Below are 18,453 nucleotides of genomic sequence, written 5' to 3'. Positions count from 1 at the left end.
GCATTCCTGTTCACATGGGGAATCATGCCAGCCATTTTCTAGAGCGGGAGTGTTGAACCTCTTTCAGCCCGAGGCTGTCATGTTCCTACATCCGTCCATCCCCTTCGCAATCAACACACTCCAGGAAACAAGGCTTCAGGCTAACTCTACTTTTTTAGTCAACGACTAGCTTCTTTACAAATGCAGATTCTAGGAAACTCTCAGACTGCAATGAAACAGCTTATCCGCACATCTACGAATATCAATAGAGGAGACGAGATGGAAGTTAGAGAAGTTGCTAGCGGTCTGGGCATGAACTTCTCAGCCAGACTTGCTTCGCAGGGGTGCCCCTCCCGTAGGGTGGCTCCCTCCCACATTGGCTTCCATGAGTGGCTGACCTGGGGGAGCGTCTGAGCCCTGCCCCTAACTTTTCCAGCTTCGCTCTGCGATGGACCCTAGTGTCCCTCAAGTCACGCCCCTCGCCCTCCTCTGAAACTTGAGTTCTCATGGTGGAGGAATGGGGGGGGGGCATTCAGGCTGGGCCATCTGTGTGTCAAGGTCTTGGGAAGAAAGTCTCACCATATTTGGGCTCACTAGGGAGATTGCCTCTCTCTATTCTGGCTGTTCCCATTCTGATTCCGAATCTGAGCTGCCAGACATCTCCACATGCTCAGATTCATTCCTGACAGAGGGCTGAATTCAGTTTTGGAGAAGCTCTCCGGGGCCACATTCCAGTGGTGGGCAGGGCCAAAAGCAAAAGGGGTGGGGCCAAACATATCAGCACTTTTTAGCATAAAGCTCTCCTGCCAGTAACAAAGCCTCAGGAGAGGCATTTTAAACTTTTAGAATGAGGAAAAAACTGTGCAAAAGCCAGGAAACCTCCAAATGATTGGCAGTCAGGAGAAAGGGTGTGTGTCCATCTGGGGAACCCCGAAAGCCTGGACTTGAACCCCCGGCCTGAGTTTCTGCACCCCTGTTCTAGAGACCCAGGTTTTCATGCTGTTTCTGGCATAGCTGATGGGCCTCACAAACAAATGCCGTTGGACACAGCCGCTTTGCCTGCTTCATACAGCTAGCCCTGGGCCTGGCCTACAGTGGATGAATGTATACAGGTTGTAATGGGGGGGGGATTGTGGGGAGGGGGCATTGTAGAACTGAGGAATGTGAGGGAGTGGGAGAGTGCAGACTAGCTTTGACTGCTACTGATCTCTTCCTTCCGCCATTCATAGAGGCTCGTTCATTAAATACATGCCAACATTGTTAAGGAAGGAAAAGCGAGCTTCACTTCTGTGCTACAGCCAATGACTGAATGCTTTAGGATTTTAGCTCTTTTTAATTTTTGTTTTTACAGCTGCTCCCCCCCGCCCCCCCGGCTCGGCTTTCTTTTTTGGCTTTTCATCTCATTCTCTGGAATGGCTTGTTAGAGCGTGGCTATATGCACTCATATTTCCATTTTAGGACCAAATGCACACCTCGCTCTGCCTGATTCCAGTTTTGGGAAGCAACTGTTTTGAGGCCCATTCTGCACACATGCAGCAGAATGCAATGCTAAAGAGGGTTGCACCAATTCAGATTGCAGTTGAACAATGAGGTGATAGAGTCCTGGGAAGGGGAGGGATGGAGAATGGACTGTACCACTTTAGACTGTGGGCAGGGAATGCGATTTCTTAATACGCACCCCACATTAAATTCACACCCACACACCTCTGCAAAGACGAAGAAGAAAGCAGCACATCCAGGAGTGAGTTTCTAGACCAGCTTCCTCCCTGCTATGCTGGCTTTCTGCTTGCATGGAGTTGTTGTTTTTAAATGTAGAGGAGCATTCAAAAGTGACACTCACCTACAGTCTGAAGTGGGACAGTCCATTCTCTGCCCTGCTCAGGACTCTACCACTTCATTCTGCTGCAGATTAGATCTGAGCTGAGTACACCACTGTGAGGGCTTGTCTGCATGGCAACTTCCTGTACTGTTGGTATTGCACTGAAGCATTCCAGTGGAACTGCAGAAATCAGCAGGAGGTTCTCCTGATTCTGAAGAGGCTCCATTTTTCTGCTTCCAGCCTAGGATTGCTGCTTGACCAGAAACCCCCCCCCCCCACCTGGATGAGTTTATTTTATTTTTATTTATTTGGGGCCAGTTCCCAGAAAAGCAAGGAAGCAGAAGTGGTCTTTTTAGCTCCTCCTCCTCCTCCTCCTCCTCTTCTTCTTCTTCATCATCATCAATTGTACACTTAAGCGTTTGCACTGAGCTCCATGCCTGGGCCCGGCCCTCTTGTTACTCTAAGCTCCACCTCCAAGCCTTGATTTTTTGAATTCAGATCAGATTTATATGTAGCCATCAGATCATCACAAAAGATCCTGGATATTAATGCAAAGATAGCATAAAGTGAATGCAAACCCAGATCATATAGAATAAAAATTCTGGATCTTTAGCTAATATAAGTAAAGTTTACACAAACCTGTATGAAATGAAATGAGATCACTCAAACATTTAAAATTCTGAATCCCGCTGGCAAGGTACAGAGTTCTCTTTTAAGAATTTCCCTCTAACGCCGATTACTGTAGCTAGAGAATGTGCAGTTGTTGCTGTTAGATATCCATCTCGCCCACAAACATAGAATAGAGTCCCATGGACAGACCTCTCCAAATCTTTGAATTCAAGATCCAGCAACCTTTAATAAAAGAAAAGAAACGGAAAACGGCTCAGCCCAGACAGGGCACAAGGGCACCTCAGGTTTGTTCACCTCAGGTATGAACATATTTAAGGCCTGTCCTGTCTGGCATGCCCCCATGTTAATCCTGCCTCATTCCTTGGTGCTGGGATCCATCAGTAGCCCACACCTGTTCTTAATGTACAAGTGCTCCCCCCGACGCACGCACGCACACACGAGTGGCCAGCCCTTCCTGTGTCGTGGGGGTCGGAGACATCTATGTAAACACCTGCAGGAAGCCACTTGGGTGCACTTTCTCTGGCATCCTGCTCTCTCTGGCACCTCAGCCTGGCCATCCCGCTGTGAACGAATGCTTGAAGCCACAGCGCGGCTCTCTCGTTTGCTTGGTGCAGAGCTGCTCGTCCCCACCAGTGCGCAGGAGAAGGTACCGTACTTGCCAGGGGGCTCCTTCAAGCCTCCGGTAAACCAGTGCTAGAGAGACCAGCACCAGGCAGGACGCTGTCCCGCTGAAATCGCTTCTGGAAAACAACACCCTCTTTTCTATGCTAGCATAGGGAATATTCTTTACCATGGTGGTGGTACTAGCAGTACTCGTCATCATAATTTTCCATTCACATTTTCATTGAAGTTTGAGCATTGAGAGCATTTTTAAGGCTTTATTTTGTTCCCCAAAGGTTTTGACTTGCCGCCATCCTACACTTTTAATTTTTAAAGGATAAAGCTGGATATATCCGCTTAAGTGTGTGTGTGTGTGTGTGTGTGTGTGTACTGCAACATATGTTTTATATCTATCAATCTGTTGCAAACATCCTTATTATACCTATCTTATATGCATATATAGTAAGTAAAATAAGGCTATTTGCAAGGCTTGTGTTTTGGTGTAGGAGCGTCTGTGCGCACATGTCTGCATGTACGTATGTATGTGGAGTTATGTGTTTTATCATACATAAATAGTGTTTTACTTACAGAGGAGGGTGATCTTGATATATCTAAATGTCAAGCCTCTTCCAGACTAGCTAGGAAGATAAACTTGGTGCAGTTAAGAGTTCAAGTGTAGTAATGAGGAAAAATGCAAAATACTGGGATTTTTAATTTTGAGAAGTCCCAGCTCTCCCAGCTACTGCAATTACTAAGACTACTTAACTACTGTTTTTTAGTTTATTCATTTATACTGCACCATCTGTGTAGGTTATGCCTTACACATAAGTAACATAGAGAAGTCTCTGCTCCCAAGGAGCTTACAATTTGTAAGAGGCAATTGGAAAAGAGGGGAGTGAAGAATGTGGGGGAATGCCATTTTACCTGTGTAAATCTTGCTGCTGTTTGGGAATGAAGATTAACACAAGACGTACAGCACTTTTTAATAGCTATATCATTAATCTCTGGGGCTTTAAACTGTGGGGAGAGGGAAAGGAGTTGGATTGATCTTTGATCTTTCTACAGATATTATCTGCAAAGGTATCAACAGCTACTTCTTGTCTGATGTTCTGAAAACCATTGGTCCTCACAAACATGGAGAGGGGGGAACATAATTATACACGCAGTTCAGGTGGCAAGGTATAACTTGAAGCTAGCATGGTATAACAGTTTATTGTTGATTATCCCCAGTGCAACGTATCACATTTTGCAAGACATATATGTGCTCCTAATTCTTGGGCTGCCAGGGAATATCTGGTAGTCTTACATGTCGTAAATGCAGTGACCAGGTATGCTTCTTCTTACCAACTCGTATCTGATATGCTAGTTACAACCTCATCTCGTGTTGGACTACAGTTCTCATCACCCTGGTGAACTGTAGTCCAACACATCTGGAGGGCACCTGCTAAGGGAAGGCTGCTCTAGTCACTCCCAGATTAGAAGTGGGGCTGCCCTTGAAGACAGTCCAGAAGCTTCTGTTGACGCAGAATGCAGCTGCCAGGGTCTTTTGTACATCCAGCAAATTGGCTCAGATTCCACAAGGAGTAGGCAACCCAGTACCCTTCAGATGTTCAGGATCACAGTTCCCATATCTGTGGTCTGGCCATGCTGGCTGAGCCTGATGGGAGTTATAGTCCAAAACATTGGAAGAGCACCAGGTTGCCTTCCCCTGGATTACACCAGTCCTTTGTCAACTTCACTGGCTGCCCGTCTATTTCTGGGCTCAGTTAAGATTCTGGCATTGAACTTTAAAGCTGCCTGGGAATTATGAGAGTTGCAGTCCAACACATCTTTAGAGTAACGGGTTTAGAAAGGCTGCGTTATAAGAATCTATGCTCTTGTGCTCTCCCCATTTCCTTGGCCGGGGAGAAGTCCTTGAGGCAGCGCTACCTTTGGATGAGGGAGCGCAATACAGATTTATGATGTGTTTCTCATATTTGCTTTCCTTACATACAGAGCATAGGTGGAAGCAAACAGCAGGCACCCCTACAAGGCAGGAGGCCCACTACACCACATCAGAGCCGGTCAGGGGTTCTGTAGTTGCCTCCTGCATTGCAGAGCCAGCATGGAGCAGGGTTGGACTAGTTGACCTCCGGGGTCCCTTCCAACTCTGATTCTATCCCCATGCTTTCAGCCAACTCACAGCCCATTCACTGCCTTGGTTCATTGGAGGCTAGTGCCTCCAATGTCGGCGGGGCAGTGAATCTGCTCTGGGTTTCAGTCAGAAGCAGTCAGAAGTTCTGACTGAAAGATGGCTCTTGTAGACTTCTGACTGGTTCTGTCTGAAACCTGGAACAGATTCACCGCTCCACTGACATCGGAGACACCAGCCTCCACTGCCTTGGTTTCTTCCAAACTGTAAATGGCTGTTTCTCTCCTTCACGGCCCCCCCTCCCCCGCGCACCTTTACCTAGAGATGCCACCTTCCCCAGCTCTGATAGTATGTCATTCCAGCACAGGGAGAGAGATTTCCTACCATCTCCTAACCGTGAGCTCCCGTTGAAGAAACATCAGCCAACCATCGCTCCCTCTAATACTTCTCGGGTGGCTCGTGCCGACATGATTGGAGCCTAAGCCAGGCCACAGAAAAGCAAAATGGCTGCATCTGTATGTCTGTGGGAAGTTGAGATAATGAGGGGTGTGAGACATTCAAAATTCGGCACCCAGAAGGGGACAAGCCCCCCCATTGGTTCCTAAAGGCCACGCATTTGTGCTTCCACGAATGATTGCGCCCCCTCAGCTCGACTCTGAGTGCTCAGGCGTTTGTGCTGGGAACTTCGTGGAGGAGACAAGCTGCCCAACTCGCCCTGGACGGCCAGAGAGAGGGGACTCACCCCGTTCCCCTAAAGCCTATTAATGGGGGGGGGGATGAAAAGGGACTATGGTTCTTCTCTGTACATGCTGTAAAGTGGTGGAGAAACAGGCAGCAGGGGAGAATTCAGACAGCAGAAATGCCCAGCCACCGCCCCCGACACATTTTTTATGGGTCCCACCTGTTATGGACTATTAACTAGCAATCTACCTAACAAATTAACAGTCTACCAGTATTTACTTATTTTGCTTATTAGTTAGATTTATATCCCGCCTTTTCTTCCAAGGAGCTCAAGGTGGCATACACGGTCCTCCTTCTCTCCTTTTTATCCTCACAACTCTGTGAGGTAGGTTAGGCTGAGAGTCGGTGACTTACCTGAAGTCATCTTGTGAGTTTCATGGCCGAGTAGCCATAATCATCATTATCCCCACCAGATATGAAAGAAACTATCTTCTTAGGGAGCCAGTAGGAATGGTGGCGGCTATGGCGATCTGTGGGTGGCTTTACATGTCACCTACCTACCGCTGTTCCTGCTGAGAAGTTTTTCTTGCTGATCCATACACTGTGGAGAAATGTGGAAATGCCTCTGATTTGTGTGCCATGCCCATGTGGCCCCGCATATCCCGGGGGGTGGGGGTGAGTGGATGGTGGCACGCAAACGCTGCATGGATTGCTGACTGGCATCATGCAATAAAGGCATTTCAGGATTACGCTCCATCCCATGGATTCCCGGCACAGGGAGGGGCCTTTTGGCATTAAGCAATGGGTAAACTCAGCCCTACACCCATGCCTTGCACTGCAAAGTGATCGTGACTTTATACTAGTTCAGCTCTCATGGTTTTCTGCAAAGAATCCTGAGGATTGTAGGCTGGCAAAGCCGCCTGCTGGGAATTCTCTGTTGGAGACCCCCAAGGCCTGCTCCCCTTCACATAAATACAGTTGCCTAAAGAGGGAACACTTTTAATGTGTGTTGTAAGAACAGAAGTAGCATTGCGGGTAGAACAAGATGCTCTCAGGAAGTGGCTTTTGAGCTGTGGTCCAGGCAGAGCTGGCCCAAAATGTTTTGCTGCCTGAGGTGAAGAACAAGATGGCGCTCCCCCCCCCCATTCCATGTACAGAAGCCAACTGGGCTGGCAGATGAGTCTTACTTCGTTACTGGGAACGGAACAGCTTCCTCCACTGCACCTGAAGCCAGCAGGTGAGCTTAGAGGGCGCAAGGCGAGCCACGCGGCCCACAGCTCTCTCCTCCGACATTTTCCTCCCGCCTCTCAGCATCTGCTGCCTGAAGCAACTGCCTCACTGTGCCTAGTGGCAGGGCTGGCCTGTGGTCCAGGGGCCGTCTGTATTCCTGCTTATCCTTTTAAGATCACATATAGGCAACCTGCAACCTGTGGGCTGCAAGTGGCCCCCAGAGGCCTTTAGTGCAGCTCACCGCACTAAAGTTCTGCCTTCCCCCAGCCATGAGTCTCCTGCTCAGTTCCCCCCATGCACAAGCTGTGCTGCTCAGCTGTTTGGTGAGCTAGGGGGAGCAGGATTGGGCTCGGGAGGGGAGGAGGGTCGTGGAAATGACCATTCCCAAGCACCATCTTTCTCTTCCAAATCACGCACTACCCAGCCAGCCAAAGAACTGGGGGGGGGGCATCATTGTGATGGGGAGGACAATGCATTCGGAAGGTCCTCCCCAGATCCCATCCTCCCCACAAAAATGTGTGTGTGTGTGAATGATTTGTGTGTGAGGGGGGGAAGGGTGTGTGTGTATTTGTATATGTATGTGTGAGACAGAGATGCAACCCTCGAGGGCAAAAAAGTTGCCCGGCCCTGTTTTAGACAGACAGTGCTGAAGAGCCAAAAGTGTGTGTGTGTGTGTGTGTGTATTTAATATTCCACCCATGCTGAAGAAGCAACCCACTTCTCAGTATACTTTAAAATGAAAAACAGCTTGTCTTTTCAGCAGGGATCCACAAATATTACTAGCCAAGCCTCTATTGATCCTTGTTACCAACTCACCCCACTCTCCAATCCTCCAGCATCTGCCGGGATTTCTCTAATTTTGCAGGGAGAAGGCCAGAAACAGGAGCCTGACCTGCTGTCTCCTCCCTTCCCCAAACTGCTGTGCGAGTGAGATAAGATTAGAGCTGCTGGCAAGGTTCTCCCATGTCAGTTGCAGAGGAGAGTTCCAGGGACTCATCCGAACCCAAACCTTTGAGAGAGGCAAACTCTTAAAGCCCCTGAATTCTTCCTCCACTTGGATAAAACTCCCAGCTTCCCTCTCCCTGTTCTGAGAAGCCCTCCATACCAACCCCTCTGGCTTTTCCCCCATAACGTGGCCAGTGGTGGTGATGGTGGGAGCCGTGGCAGCACGTGGGGAGAGGAGAGGGAGAAACGGGGGGGGGGGCTTTTTCTGACATAGATTGGCTCCGGAGCCTTGGATCTGAGTTCTTCCCAATCTTTTCCGAGTTAATCCGAGGTGAGAGGGAAGAGGTCGCCAGTCTCCGGACAAGATTCAGCCTCTTCTTTCCCTTATCCCGAGCCACCTCGCACGTCCAGAGGGCTTGAAGAGAGAACCAACTTTCCTGTTTTTGTTGCAGTTTGGAGAAGGGAAGAAACAGCAGGAGAAACTCCTGTACCTTCTCCACACTACAGCAGAAAGAGAGTCTGTTGGAGGTGGGGAGTACTTCTCATCAGAAGCCCAATGGAAGATGCCCATGCGGGCAGGTACATTTATCTAGAATAATAATAGAGAATGTGTGTGTATGTGTCCCTGTCTGGCCATCCCTCAACACCACAGCACCGGGACAGTGAAATGTAGATGCCTTAAACTTGGCATGCATGCTTAGGGGAACCTATGGCTGTTCTCATTGGAGTTATTTTGTTTTTAAAACGCATGAATTAATTTAAATGTATCCATGTAATTGAAGCCTGCAGTAACATCTTCAGCCACTCGGGGCAGGCTTGCCTAACCAGCACATAGCTTTGGAGTCTATAGTGTTTGTAGCCAGGAGAGATCAGTAGGCCGAGGGACAGTTATACGCTTGCTCCTTCCCCCATGCTCTGGGGCACCCCCCCCCCGAGAATGAAGTGAACAGGCCCCTTCCTCAGGGGGCTATAGGGGTGCAACATGGCAGGGGTTGTACCTAGGGCTGCCAGGGGCTGTGGCTTCACTCCGACGGGGAGGGCACATGTCCAATGGTGAAAGATGCGCAACTTTGCTTGGAGGCTTCACTGTATCAAACAAAGGGCAATTCCATTCTGTGTGAAGCCAGAACCATTCGCTAGTGGAGAATATAGCGCTATATGCTGGATGTTTATGGAGAATATAATGCTCCTATCTGACCACCATTTTAATTTCGCTTCCAACCATTTCTGGAGACGCATTGCCTCATTCACACTCAAGAGCCATCTTGTCAGGCCATGACCTGCAGCCAGTGGGCTGCGTTCACCAGAGTGCATCACAAGACATGCAGGCCTGCCGTAGAAGGGCCCTCTGGCTCTCAGTTGTCTAAATTCACCCAGTATGGCACTGGATTTGTGACACTGGGGTTGGCCATGCAACCAGCAGGTGGTTCCTGAGTGAACACCAAATTCTGTTGGCCTGATCCCTCCGCAAAAAGCTTGGAAACTGTAAACTCAGGAATACATTGTCACCCCTGGCCAAAGCACTTTCGCACCGTGCGTGGGCATACAAAAGGCCAGGGACCAGAAGCGCACCCTTCCTCTCCCAAATCCTACCTTCCAAAGTGTTGGCTTCCCTTTCCCGCTGACGCTCTTTGCAGCTCTTTCCACTGCTTTGTTCTCTTTTACGTTTCTGCTTCCTTTTCTCGGCGATTATCCAGCTTCCTGCTCTGACAGCCCTGACCCTCCGCCATTGCCCACCCCATCACAGGTGCAAAAGACCCCTTCTCATTGGGGCTGGCTTCTAACAATACCAACTTGCCCTCCCTTTTCCCACAGACCTCTTCCACACCTTTCCCTTTCCTCCCTTCTCCCTATTCTAACGTTTTCCCCCTTTGAACTCCATAAGGGGCACTTTGTATATATGGAAGGAGGGAGCAGCCAGCAAGGAACTCTGGATAGATTTTGGCAGGGTCCCTCTAATGGGGGATTCCATTTCCTCCCATTCGGAGGGGTCTCCAGTAATGCAAGCCCTGGACCTATTTTCATACGAAAAAAAGTGGGGGGTGGGAATGACGATAAAATGAAAAGATGGGAAACAGCATTGCTTCCTGTTATGAAGGTTTTGGGAGCCATGATGAGTTGTTCAGGGGGAGAACCAAAATTGACGCTTGTTCTAAGTGCCACCCAATGACACCGCAATTCTTTATGAGACACATTATTTCCGTTTTCCTATAGCTGCTTAGGAAAGGGAAGCAAATTGAAAAGGAACTAATTACTTAACGTGGCCTCTACCAGAGGCCCTGTGACATTTTTATTTTGACTGTGCTGTTTTTGGAGAGGGAACAGATGAAAAGGGGGGGAAGCTCACTGTTTTAAAGAGCATGCCAAGGCAATCTCCGTTCATGTACCAGCCCATGCCTTTGGGTCTTGTTTTCCCTGCCAATGTCCTTCGAGGAGCAGCTGTGAGCTGGAAGGCTTCTCTCTCTGTTTATGGAGAAACATTTTTGGCTCGATAATATTGCGGAGGAGAACAAGGCATCAGGTGGGTTCCAAACAATCGCCCTTATCCGGTGATCCGTTGTGAACATGGATACTGCAGTGCACAGGCATATTGCTGCCCCAGTATCAAGGAACACAGGAAGCTGCCTTATACTGAGTCAGGCCGTTGGCCCTTCAAGCCCAGTATTGTTGACACGGAGTGGCTGTGGCTCTCCAGGGTTTCAGGCAGGATTCCTTCCTAGCCCTACCTGGAGATGCCAGGGATTCATAGAATCATAGAATAGTTGGGTTGGAAGAGGCCTACAAGGCCATCGAGTCCAACCCCCTGCTCAATGCAGGAATCCAAGTCAGAGCATCCCTGGCAGATGGCTGTCCAGCCTCGTCTTGAACGCCTCCAGTGGGGGAGAGCCCACCACAGCCCAAGGTAATTGGTTCCATTGTCGTATTGCTCTAACAGTCAGGAAGGTTTTCCTGATGTTCAGCCGGAATCTGGCTTCCTGTAACTTGAGCCCATGATTCCGTGTCCTGCACTCTGGGATGATCAAGAAGAGATGCTGGCCTTCCTCTCTGTGACAACCTCTCAAGTACTTGAAGAGCACTATCATATCACCCCTCAGTCTTCTCTTCTTAAGGCTAAACATGCCCAATTCCTTCAGTCTCTCCTCATAGGGCTTTGTTTCCAGTCCACTGATCATTTTTGTTGCCCTCCTCTGAACCCTCTCCAGTTTGTCTGCATCCTTCTTTAAGTGTGGTGCCCAGAACTGGACACAGTACTCCAGATGAGGCCTAACCAGTGCTGATTAGAGGGGAACTAGTACTTCCCGGGATTTGGAAGCTATGTTTCTATTAATGCAGCCCAAAAGAGCATTTGCCTTTTTTGCAGCCACATCACATTGTTGGCCCATATTCACCTTGTGATCTACAGCAGTTCCAAGATCCTTCTCGCTTGTAGTGCTGTTGAGCCACGTATCCCCCATCTTGTAACTGTGCATTTGGTTTCTTTTTCCTAGGTGCAGAACTTGGCATTTCTCCTTATTAAATGTCATTCTGTTGTTTTCTGCCCAGCTCCCCAGTCTATCAAGGTCACTTTGAATTTCGTTTCTGTCTTCCAAAGTATTAGGTATCCCGCCCAATTTTGTGTCATCTGCAAACTTAATCAGCATTCCCTGCACCTCCTCCTCCAAGTCATTAATGAAGATGTTGAAGAGCACTGGGCCCAGGACTGAGCCCTGCGGTACCCCGCTCGTTACCTCTCCCCAGTTTGAGAAGGTCCCATTGATAAGCACTCTTTGAGGCTGATCCTGTAGCCAACTGTGGATCCACCTGATCGTTGTTTCATCTAGACCACTCTGAGCTAGTTTGCTCATCAGGGGATCATGGGGCACTTTGTCGAAAGCTTTGCTGAAGTCGAGGGACGTGATGTCTACAATAACGATTGAACCTGGGACCCTCTGCACGCAAAGCAGGGGCTCTGCCACTGAGCCACAGTGCGCCTCCCTGGCAAAGGGCTTCCCGTGGTTTTCAAAGCTGGCGCAGACGTTTGCTTGCATGAGCAGGACTGTCCCTTCTAGTGACTGGGTTTCCAGGCGCCCCTTGCTGTTGTGTTGCAATGCAGAGGGGGTGTTGGGATGGCGCTTGCCTGAAAATTAGGCCAAGGGTTAGGTGTAACTGAAAACCCGACCCTGTGCGCTACTCCACTGAGCATTGGGCACCAGGATCCGGAAGATGATGTAATGCAGGGTTTGGCATTGCCCCCTCCCCCTTGGCCATGCTGGTTACAGCTGGTGGGAGTTGTAGGCCAAAACATGTGGAGGGCCACGAGTTGCCCATCTCTGACATATGGCCACCAGTAACAGTACTTCACTATGAGCTGAAAAGCCTCTTTGCTTTGATCAGCAGCAGGACCTAATCTCAGCCTTCGTGGGTGGGGCAGAAGCGCCACATCTGGATGCTTGAATAGTAGTGCCAAGAGTCGGCCTAAGGATCATTTCAACAACAGCAGTTTACTTGTCCCATTTATATCCTGCTGTTCCTCCAAAGCAAGGTCACCTCACACCCGGGTGCTGGCCAAGCCCAGATCTCTGTACCTTCAGGAATGGCAAGTTCAAAAGTGGATTTTCTTGGGCAAGTAGCTCAGATTTGAGGTGGTGGCTACAGCAGTGCACAGAACACTTAGCCCCTTCCCAGTTAAGGCTCCCCTAAGTGGATATTGCATTGGTCAAGAGGCCTGATTGATGCTACAAATGTAGACATTTCTAGAGATTGTGCACCAAGAGAACTGGAATTCTGCATGGTGTCTAAATTCAGCAAATGTGTATATAATTGCTCCTTTGGCATAATTTATTCCACTTCTATTTTGCACAGGGAGGGGCAGATAGCTATGAGGAATACTGAATCACTGCCCTTCCTGGAAATCCTGTGCAAGGCCAGAATCCTGGCTTGTTAGATTTCAGCATGCATTCTCCAGACATGCTTTTGAGCATATCTTTATAGCCTCTTAAGAGCTAGTAACTTGCTTTTTTAAAAAATAGGAAGGAAGGAAGGAAGGAAGGAAGGCTGAGATTCTTAGACTGTGACATTTTGTTCCCGTATACCCAATCCCATCCCTGTGATATTTCTTCTGTCAATAATGCACTACTTCCCTCCAGGGAAATGTTGGAAACGTTGCGGTGAGGTCTTTTGGGGAGCCCCAGAGAGCCACATTTGCCCCCCGTGCAAGAGGTTCCTCATGCCTGATTTAAGGCTACTATGCGGGGAGGAACTGCTCAATGTTACCATTTTGCTGGTTTGGGGATTGCAAATTGCCATACTGTAACTTGCTTTTGGCTCTTGAATTTGCCTTGTAGCCCGATGTCAGTCATACAAGATGAGAAACCGAGCTGGTGTTGGAGAGGGGAATACCAGTAGAGTGTTGATGCCCATCGAGCGAGGGAGATAAGATATTCCAGTGAGAATCCAACCCTGTTTTGCCTTCTCAGAGCCATTGTCCTGCTGGCTTAAAGCTTCGTGTCCAAACTCTTGCTGATGGTTTAACGTTCCATATCTAATTAGTGTTTATCTGCTAAGGCTTCTGAGCGCCTCCCTGAAATGCATGGGTAGCTGTTTGCCAGACCAAACAGTTCTGCAGTGTTTATGGCTTCCCTGCTATTTTGCATTGCTCCATATACAAAAACATGAAATGCTGTATTTTTGCGGTCCAGATCCAGTTAAGTATAATAAACTTGGGAGTTGATGGGGGTGTACATGTGTTGTCTGTGTTGGCAAAACTTTTCCAAAAGTTCCTAGGACCAATCTACACTAGTGTTTTATCTTGGTCCTATAACGTCTGACGAATGCATGGGCCACGCAGTGCAAACCCCAACAAGTTGTCCTGTTGCTATTTCTCCCTCGATGCTCTGTTTGCCCCAAATCTACTTTAACAACTTTTTTCCGGTGCTTCTGGTTTCTGTGCGATACAAAAACATGTAACTTTTTTTTCCCGGTGCGAGACAAAGAGTTATAATATTCTATTCTTATAACTCTTACTGGTGGCAGTGACTTCAAAGGTGACAAGACTGTTTTGCCGCATTTTGCCCCCACCCTGTGCTACTTCCAGTACCAGAGGCAGTGAGCCTGTGTACACCACTGGCTGGGGAAATGGGTGGGAGGGTGCTGTTGTGCTCATGCCCTGCTTGTGGGTTTCCTATGGGCGGCTGGTTGGCCACTGTGTGAACAGAATGCTGGACTAGTTAGACCCGTGGTCTGATCCAGCAGGGCTCTTCTTATGTTCCCCCTTTCCCCCTTGCCATGATAGGATCTATACTGGGGATGGTGACCGTCTTTCAGCCCAAGACCCAAATTCCATTTCAGAGAAGCTCTCGGAGGCTGCATTCCACTGGTGGGCGGGGGTGAAGGCAAAAGGGTAGAGCCAAAAATACCAACCTATTTTAGCTTCAAACCCTTTCTGCCGGTAACAAAGCCTTAGGAGAGGCATTTCAACCTTTTGGACTGGGGGGAAAGACTGCACAAAAGAGTGGGTAACCACCCAATGATCAGTGGTTGGGGGAAAAGGGAAGCAGCGTGGCCATCTGGGGAACATGGATTGGGACCTTCTCTTTCCTTGCACTGATTTTCATGGGATTTAGAGGCAGAGCATGCCCCATTAGCAGGGTGTGTGTGTCTGCGAGCATGCATGCGTATGTATTCTCCTGCATGTGTTTCTATCTAGCAGAGATCACAAGGGCTTTGTGTCTGAGAAGGCAGTGGCTCTCGAGACAATGGACACTTCTGCTAGGAAGAGCTGAGTTCAGGAAACGCAGGAGGTTATTTAAGGAGGAGATACTGCCCTTCTCCCAAGCACGTGTTTACGTCTGGAAAACATCTCTGTTTAAAAACTGTTTCAGGACACTGCAGTGAAGATGATGACCCTGATAAAGGGATGTCGCCGCAAAGTACAGCCCAGCAGCTCCGGCAGCCCAGCAGCTCTCCAGTTGCCAGAAATAGAGCTACTTCTCTGGCCTTAGCTGCTGCCCCTTTCTGCAAGGCTGCTGCTTAGTCCTTCAGGCAAAGAATTTGAAGCACCCTCCACACTTGCTTCTTGCAAGTTCTTTTGTACTTTTGGCAGGGATGTTTATGTACCATGTCGGTGATGAAGGGTTGCATCAGCCTTCCCCAACCTGGCGCCCTCCAGATGTGTTGGACTACAACTGCTATCATCCTCAGCCAGGACAGGCAGTGACTGCTGGCTGGGAGTGATGGGACCTGTAGTCTGACGCATCTGGAGGGCGATGCGTTGGGGAAGGCTGGGTTGCACGCATGCGTCAAAAGTTGAGAGCCGGAGCACTTTTCCGCCGCCACCGCTGTGACTTTTCTTTTGCTGCCATGGGAGGTGATCGTGGCCATGGCCTTCGATGGCTCTAAAATGGGATTGAGTAAATGTATGGAGGTCTGTCAGTGGTTATTAGCCATGACCAGCGGGGCTGCAAAAAAATGTAACAGTATGGAGTATTTCTGTTCAGTGCCCACCTCTAGGATACTCCATCCTATTTTTACTTCCCCCATTCCCCCCGCCCCGTCAGTGAACATTCCATGCTCATGGAGCATGCTCAGCCTTTCCTGGGCTGGTTTTGGTCAGCCTTTCCTCCCCCTCTTATTTTTTTTTTTTTAATAACGGGGGGGTTGTACTTCTGCAAACCTTTGGGTCCCCCAAGAATGCTGACACCTCCCTCTTGTGCATGGGTGGAGCCATTTTAGCTACATAAGCAATGGCACTCGCCCCTCAACACTGGAAACAGAGGGAATGATGGCTATATGGACCTTCTGGGTTCAGAAATAGTGTGCCTGAATATTAGTATCTGGGAGACAAAAACAAGGGAAAGCTGCTGCCTTCACGCCCTGGAACCATATGCCCGGCCACTGCTGGAAACAGAATGTTGGGCTTGATGGACTCTTGGTCTGAGCCATCAGGGCTGTTTGTGCTCTGAAAGGAAAACCTCTGGGTGAAATTAGGGTAGAGGGAGAAATTCATTCTGTTGACGGATTTACCCAGTTCACACCTCCTGAGCGTTTTGGTGAGCCAACACAGAGTTGCGTACCAAAATCTGCATTTTTGCAAGCCTTCTGATCCAGCGTATCTCAGGGAAATGTTCACATTAGGGGGGAGTGCACTCAGATTCTCTGTGTTTGAGAACAGTGTGCACAAACCAGGATTTCAGCAATGTACCAGGGCCGGGGAGTTGTTGTTGTTCAGTCGTTCAGTCGTGTCCGACTCTTCCTGACCCATGGACCACAGCACGCCAGGCCTTCCTGTCCTCCACTCTCTCCCAGAGTGTGCTCAACTTCATGTTCATTGCATCGGTGATGCTATCCAGCCATCTCATCCTCTGCCGTCCCCTTCTCCTTTTGCCTTCAATCTTTCCCAGCATCAGGGTCTTTTCCAGTGACTTTTCTCTTCGCATTAGGTGGCCAAAATATTTGAGCTTCAGCTTCAGTATCTGTCCTTCCAATGAACAGTCAGGGTTGATTTCCTTTAGGATTGACTGATTTGATCAAATGCACATAGTTAAGAATCTGCACAAAAATGCATACGTTAATGTGCACAGGATGAAAAAGGTGCGGTATGAAACGAGACAGAACAAGCTTGACCTCAATAAGGTGACAATTTCGATGAGACCAAGATTGACAGATCCAGCCATCCCTATCTGAAACCTGCATCTTTCTGTCACAGTACAGATATTTTGTATACCCTGGCATCCATATGCCCAGCCACGGTAGAGGAAGTGAGGGCAGCTTTAATCTTGGGGATCTTAGGCCAGGGCTGGGGAGCTACTTTTGGGTGAAAGGCCAGATGACCTCCAGCCCCACCCAGCCCTCCACAGGCCAAATGACGTCAGGGTGCATGGCTGGGAATGGCCTTGCTGGCTGGGAATGATGTGAGTTGTAGTACAGCACATCGGGAGGGCCTGCCAGAAAAGCCAAGGGCAAAAGGGTAGAAAAAAGGATGTTTAATGCAATAAAAGGGTACTTTGTTAGAATGCAACAGATACCATTTACTCCATATTCCCAGTCTCCTATGTTATGTAGGAGACTCGAACATAGCAAAGGAGACTGGGCATATGGAGGAAATGATGTCCATTTCACTCTAACGAAGCATACCAATGAAGGACCCGAGGGTCCAAAACACATCAGAGTTCATTTATTGCATAAAACATCCTCTTTTCTACTGCTTTACCCTTGGCCGTTCCTGGGGGTTTTTCCTTCTGGTTGGCTTTGGACACCTGGAGGACATCAGGTTGAGGCTCAGGAACTGGAGAGACCCATGGTCTGATCCAGCAAAGCGGTTCTTACAGATGTTTGCATCATAGAGATTTGACTGTAAGCTAATTATCAGCACTGCACAGTGGAGGATCTCCCATAGCCTCCATCCTGTGGCTTCTTCTCCCACGTCTGCAATTGTTTTAACCATTGTTTGAAACAATCAACTTATACATACTCATCCTCCTCACTGTCCAGCATGACATCCTGTCATGTCTTTTCCCACAGAAACATTTGTGTCTGTGTTCTTTCTCCCTCCCCCTTTTTTAATGTTCCTCTCCATTGTTGTGGCTTCCTCCCTGCTGTGCATTTATTATCTTCTTAGTAAACTTCAACAATTCTGTTTCTAGCTAGTGTTGCCTCCTGGACTGGACCTCCTGTGCCCCTCTTGAGATCCCAGTACAGAAAACCTCCTGGAGATTTGAGTAGATTTTGGACTCAGTCCTCACTCTTGTGAGCATAGATCAGGGAGTACTGATCATCCTTTAGCACAAGGGTGGAATTTAATTTTGAGAAGCTCTTGGGGGCAACATTCCAGTGGTGGGTGGAGCTGAAGACTAAGAGTCCAGAGCCAAAATACCCCAAATGGCAGCATATTGTAGCTTCAAGCTCTTACTGTCAGTAACTAAACCTTAGGAGTGGTATTTCGACCTTTTGGAACGGGGAAAAGACCGCAAAAAAACCAGGAAACTACTGAACGATTGATGAACAGGGGAAAGTGGGTGGGACTAGGGGTAGGGGCCATAATCATCTCGAGAACCTGGAAGCCTAGATTGGAATCCCAAGAGGGCCAGATTTAGCCCAAGGGCCTGAAGTTCTCAACACCTGGCATAGATGTTCCAATGGCAGGGTGGGAAACAGGGTGTTTTTCCACATGCCTCCAAAAAAGGCCTTCAACTATGCCAGCCCTAGAGCTGGTAGAGTTAATTCCCTCCTATTGACCACAATGGCAGTGGGGAAGAAAGAAGGGTGGCAAGAAAAAGCCGCCCCCTCCCACCGCCCGCCCTGCCAGCAAACAGGAGCCGGTAGCTCCACCACTGAATCTTCTCCCCCGTAGGATTCCCCCCACCCCCGGTAGGATATGTCTCAACAGGAAGGGACTGCAGCTGAGCGGCAGAGCACATGGTTTGCATAAAGAAATGCAGTAGGCCCCCGGCGCAATCCTTGA

At 48.8% G+C, this 18,453-nt stretch overlaps 1 protein-coding gene and 1 long non-coding RNA gene across 5 annotated transcripts in view; one reads left to right on the top strand and one right to left on the bottom strand.

Annotated features, from left to right (window-relative positions):
• The window catches only part of GJC2 (gap junction protein gamma 2), a 90,712-nt gene that overhangs the window by 59,257 nt on the left and 13,002 nt on the right, over positions 1-18,453 (top strand). The window lies entirely within an intron of this gene.
• Positions 1,014-7,974, bottom strand: LOC146345247 (uncharacterized). Its single transcript, XR_014791895.1, has 3 exons — positions 7,887-7,974; positions 6,255-6,441; positions 1,014-2,650 (listed from the first exon to the last, which is right to left on the bottom strand). It is a non-coding gene; the product is annotated as an uncharacterized LOC146345247 (long non-coding RNA).

This window comes from Heloderma suspectum, chromosome 5 (genome assembly GCF_057233095.1).
Source record: "Heloderma suspectum isolate Gila_16-S chromosome 5, 16-S_ref, whole genome shotgun sequence".
Lineage (NCBI taxonomy): Eukaryota > Metazoa > Chordata > Lepidosauria > Squamata > Helodermatidae > Heloderma > Heloderma suspectum.
This window is presented reverse-complemented; position numbering and strand designations above follow the sequence as displayed.